Genomic DNA, 6,254 nt, shown 5'->3' with positions numbered 1-6,254 from the left:
ATTACAGCTGGTGTGTTGTGCAGTCTTACATCTCTGGGTACAAACCTTCATATCTCAAACAGTATGTCATAACGACTTTTTCACGGTACACAGGAGCCCTTATAGCTAGCAGAACCCCAAATTTCATCTCCACACCCATTACCTCTCTAGTGGTCTAATTCCGCCCAAATTTTCATGCAAAAACCGGTACAATTTTTTGCATGGAAATGTATTTTTCATTGTAGGCTGTAATTCTTCGGCATAACTCACCGATATTTAATAAATTTAATAATGAACTTTAACAAAACACAAAAATCTGTTAAAAAAATATTTAAACATGTAATATATTTGTACAGTAGCATATATTTATTATAATTATTTATCTATATTATATGAATATTTCTGTGTATTGGACTCAATACGGCTATTTTGTATTGTATCCAATACAAAATTATTTCAATTTCCCGCCGATGTCCCCAGAATCTGCGGGGAGCAGCAGGACGCTGGAAGATAGCAATGGAGCAAGGTGTTTTTTTTAGTTGAAAACGACTGCTTTTTGCATGTAAAATCCACCCCGAGTCACACGCGGGATTACCGCTAGGGGGGGGGGGTTAACAAGTTTCAAAATATGGGGGTTAAAATTTTAGCAAATAGTGAAAATTGATCATCAGGGTTGCTGTTTTAAAGTAGGTGTGTCTGGAAGACCGAAATTAAACATACAAATTATGGACCCCAGATTACTCACATTGCAAGGAGGTGCCACCCCTACATTTACACCTAACTGTCACAAAACTAGAACTCTCATGCTACACTACCCTCTACCCTTCCCTATTTACAATACCAATTTCTTTGGAACTGGCGGGCAAAGGTAAACAAAATTAAAGGTCAAGTGTTGGACACCTGTGGCTAACACCCCCTAAAATTTCATCGCTAAGGCACAGTCAGAACATAAAAAACTTCTGCCCTATCAGACAACAGCTGGTTACTTCTATCGACTGAACTGCAATTGCTCTTGAATGGGAGGAGGAGGGGTTGCAGGTAAACAAAATTAGAGGTGTAAGTGGGGGACACCTGTGACTAACACCCCCTAAAATTTCGCTATGGCATTGTCAGAAGATAAAAAACTCTACCCATCAAAATGCGCTGCCGTTACAGATTGCTGGACGCTTCCAATGCCTAAAACCCAATTTCTCTGGAACTGGGGGGTACAGGTAAACAAAGGTGCAAATGGGGGACCCCTGCAGCGTTAGAAGCAACCAGCAATGTGTAACAGGGCAAAGCATTTTGATGGGCAGAGTTTTTTATGTTCTGATGGTGCCTTAGCGATTACATTTTAGGGGGGTTAGCCACAGGTGTCCCCCTCTTGCACCTTTCTATATTTTGTTTACCTGCAACCCCCCCCCCCCCCTCCAGTTCCAGGGAAAATGGGGATATTATGGGAACTCTATATACAATGACTGAAACAAGCTGTTTTTTGTTCTGATTGCTTTAATTCTTTAGATACAATTTAGCGAAGTACAGTTTTTTTTATCATTGTCTCCATATCCCCTGAGACATCCAGTTAGGCGAAATGCGTTGGGTAAAAGACTCAAATAATGGACCTGGTTACTACAACAGTAACATAGCAATATTGTGCTCATGATATGTGCAATCTGAATTCTTTTAGAAAACAACTTAGGATACTCTGTATAAATCGTTCTTGTATATCTTTTATGTTTCTAGGGGTAATAAAAATTATTGTTTTATCAGTAATTACAAAATGCTATAAAAGCCTCTCTTTCTCTTCATTTTACTCTTGTCAATATTTTTGTATGTTTAATTTCAGGCTTCTAGACACACTTTCTTTTAAAACAACAACCCTGATGTATAATTTTAATTCGTTTTTCAAATTAAACGAATTAAAATTATACACGTATTTTGAAACTTGTTAAAGGTGTAGGGATGAAATTGGGGGTTCTGCTACCTATAAGGGTCTCCTGTGTACCCTGAAAAAGTTTGTACCGTTTAGAAGATATGAAGGTTTGTACTCGGATGTAAGGTTCCAGAACATGACATGCAGCATTCACACACACAGCTAAAAGACGTTGCTGCTGATGACATCATTGTATACACCCCTTGGAATTTACACGCCTATTTGTACACACATCCCCCCCTCTGGTTGGATTATTTTTGGGGGCAGATTTATTCGATAGAACACCAGTTTTATTGTATAAGGGCCACCTTGTCAGGATTAACCAACTGTGGAGCAATGAAAAAATACAGAGGATACAAGTATAATTTCTCATATTTATGTTCAGATGGGGGATGGGACGAAAAGTTGAGTTAAGTGATTTTATATACTGAGGAAGATTATAAAAAGAGCTTAAAAGCTCAAGGTAATTAGCTAGGTTAAAAAAAAATTCAAAAGGAGCCAGGAGATTGTGAAAAAAAATATTTTCAATTATAAATCTTTTTATGCTGTGACATTAACTGAGGGGAAAAGCCTTGGTTTGAAGTTCACAGTCTTCAGTATCAACCTGTTTTAGCCCGAGTCTATGCAAGATCAGTTTTCTGTTTTGCACCTAGAGGACTCACTGCATCTTGTTCATCTGTGCAACAAAATTTCCAAAGAACTTTCAAAGCTCATTTTTGATTCTTAAAGAAAAATTAAACTGAAAACAAAAAAATTGAATTTACCTTCAATCCCACAGATCCCTCAATGGCGGTGATCCTTCTCTCGATCTAATCCTACATCGTCCTGAAATTCCTCTCAATCCTGGCAGTGAGGAAGTTCCCAGTGCAAAGGGGAAGAAAAAAAAAGGGCCTATCATGTGCAAGATCGGCATAACTTTTACTTAGTAAAATAAATGCCCCATCTACACATGCCCAAGATTAGGGCATGCGCAGAAGGAGCACCCAGAGCCTCCTGGGATGCGTGCTGTGCCAATCAAGACTTAAATTGGGGATGCTGCGCCCTTTTTTTTTTGCACTTAAAAAATACTTTTTTTGCTTTACATATAAGGGTTGTCTACTCTTTTATGTAAAGTGTGAAAAGGCTGAGTTTAGGTACGCTTTAAAAATGTTCTTGTACTCCCTCAGCTGGCTCCCACAAGTAGTACAGTTGCATGCTGCCTCTAAAGGTCATGTCTAGAAATGCTATATATACTGCTTAGTGCATTTAAAAATTGCCTGAGGAAAGATCTCTTTAAGCATCTGCTTCCGGGCTCCAGTTTCTGCAATTTCTATATAAAAAAAAAAGCTATGTTTTTTTTCAAGGATTCTAATTACTTTGTGTTAAGCATGCAAGACCAAAGTTAACTTAAACAGGTGGTATATAAAATAACATATTTTCTATAGGTGTAGGGCTTCAATTTCTAAGAAAGTTTAGAAATGGTTCTATAAGTGGTTCACCGAAACTCAAGAAAACAAAAAGTCACCATTGAGTTAGAGGTCATTATCATTGCAAATCACTTTTATCAAAAAATAAAGCTCTTGCTCTGGATGACTTTTTGCCAACCCCTGGGGACAATGTTACATGAGGTGAAAAAATCCCCATCCCCCAACCTAAAATTAGTGATTAGTTAGGTATAAAAACAGCTATTCCTGATGCATTCTAGTGCTTGACAGTATAAAAACTTAAAGTATTTGGTACTACTAAGACTTTCCCCAGATCAGGCCATCCCTCCAAGCTGGATGGAAGAGCGATGAAGAAACTGGTCAGATGGGCTTCAAGTGATCTATGGCTTTGAAGCAGTTACAGGAATTTATGTCAAAAAATAGTAATTGTTTACAATTAAAAACAAGGCAATCACAAGTCATCCACAAATGAGGCTTGTATAGGAGGGTTGCAAGAAAAAAAAACATCCCCTTAAGAAAGGCCACATTAAATCTCAATGGAGCTCTGCTAAAATGCATTGAGCCAAACAGATCTGCAAAGATGAGTAGGCAAACATTGCACATCCTAAATGTGCAAAGCTGGTAGAAATGTATCTCTAATGTGTCTTAATATTTTAACATATTCTTTTTTATACCCACTGCAAGTAGGTGGTCCACATTATCCTTATCCAAACTAAAAACACAGCAAGTTCATGAGTTGATGATGTCATATAGTGTGGAATTTCTCTAGGTCTCCTAATGTAACTTTTGTCTGTATGATATCATTGAGGACCACAGGGTGAAATTTATTAGGGTAAGTCAATATTATAAGGGTGCCAGTCATATAGGCATTGTGGGAGTTTATGGCAGGAGTGTAGCATTACCAGTTTCTCTTTCATTTGAAGAGTAAGGAAAACATGTTAAAAAGATAATTTCTTCCATTCAATCACTAATACCCAAGTGTTTTTTTTCAAGTTTTTAGTTTGGATGTCAATTGTCAAAGAAACATAGTCTGACCACATTTTTGTTCCAATATTAGAGTGATGTAGATTTATTATTAGGGTCCTAACCACTGAGATCATATTGAGCCTTGAATAGAATATACGTGGGTGAAAAAAAAACAAAAAAACATATAATCTATTTCTGATAAAGGCAGTGCCAAGCATCATAGTTCCAATAAACAATCAACTTAGGCTCAAGATTTTTTTTCTAGTTATGTTAGCAGTACATAACTAACTGAACATACAGCATCCTTCCTACCCCACCCTCTCTCATTTTCACCTCTTTTGAAGTCCACTCTGTTCGTCTCCTTAGCCCCTTACCCCTCATTGTTGCTGTTGTCTACCGCCCCCCTGGCCCAGTATCACAATTTTTGGATAACTTTGCATCCTGGCTCCCACACATTCTTTCCCATAACCTGCCCACCCTCATCCTTGGTGACTTTAATGTTGCAATGAAGGAGCCCAACCTTCTCTCCTCCGCCAAACTGCTCTCCATTACCTCCTCCTTTGGACTCACTCCGAACATCAATGGCCCCCACACATAGCCGAACACATTTTAGACCTGGTATTTTCTAAACTCTGCAACCTCACCCTCCTTGACAACTCACCATTTCCCCTTTCTGATCACAACCCTATCACCTTCAACCTATCGAACTCTTGCCCTCCCTTGCCACATCCCAGACCTGGTCAATGGCAGAGAGATATCTGTAACCTTGACCACAACCTTTTCTCAAACTGCCTTGTGTCCCTAACCCCCCCACCCTCTCCAAAATCAAAACCCCCGACCCTGGCACAACAATCACACCAAACAGCTACAAATTGTTTGTGCAGCTGAGCGCAAGTGGAGAAAATCTGGCCGCAGCACTGACTTCATGGACTACAAAGCCAAGTACAAAGCTTTATCACAGAGCTCACTGTCACCAAGCAAAATTATTTCTCTGCAGTAATTTCCTCTCAAACTTCCAACCCACGCAACCTCTTCTCAACAATTAACTCCCTCCTAATCTCCACACATGCTACCCCCACAACATCCTTCTCTGCCCAAGACATTGCCACCTACTTTAGAGATAAAATAGACAAAATCAGACATGATGTCTCTGCTCACTGAGCCACTCCAACCATATCCACCCCTTCCACCTGTAAATCATCACTGACCTCCCTCAGCCCTGTTACTGTGGACGAAGTCTCTTTTTTTCTCTCAACATCTCTATCTACTACCTGCCTGCTTGACCCAATTCCCTCTGATCTACTCCATGCCCATTGCTCCACCCTGGCCCCTGCCCTAACCGAACTATTCAACCTCTCCCTTTCTACCGGTAAATACCCCTCAGCTTTCAAACATGCCATAATCTCCCTTCTCCCATATGTCTCCAAACTTCTTGAACGCCCTGTCTACTAAAGACTCACCGATTACCTGAGCACCAACCCTCCCTTTGACCCTCTCCAGTCTGGTTTTAGAGCTGCCCATTCCACTGAAACAGCCCTTACTAAAGTGGCCAATGACCTCATCAGAGCTAAGTCTCAAGGCAACTTTTCCCTGCTCCTTCTTCTTGATCTTTCCTCTGCTTTTGACACTGTTGATGACCCCATTCGTATACAAATCATGCGCTCAATTGGTATCAGTGACACTGCTCTCTCTTGGTTTGCTTCCTATCTGTCTGACCGCTCCATTCAAGTTTCTTTCAATGATAATTTCTCCTCTCCTCCCTGTTGGTGTTCCCCAAGGGTTAGTCCTTGGACCAGTTCTCTTTTCTCTGTACACCTCCTCTCTGGGTAGTCTCATATCCTCCTTTGGCTTACAGTACCATCTGTAGGCTGATGACACTCAAATCTATCTATCAACCCCTGACCTGTCTCCCTCAGTCCTGGATAAGGTCTCATGCTGCCTGTCAGCCATCTCATCATGGACGCCTGACCGAT

This window comes from Pyxicephalus adspersus, chromosome 3 (genome assembly GCF_032062135.1).
Source record: "Pyxicephalus adspersus chromosome 3, UCB_Pads_2.0, whole genome shotgun sequence".
Lineage (NCBI taxonomy): Eukaryota > Metazoa > Chordata > Amphibia > Anura > Pyxicephalidae > Pyxicephalus > Pyxicephalus adspersus.
This window is presented reverse-complemented; position numbering follows the sequence as displayed.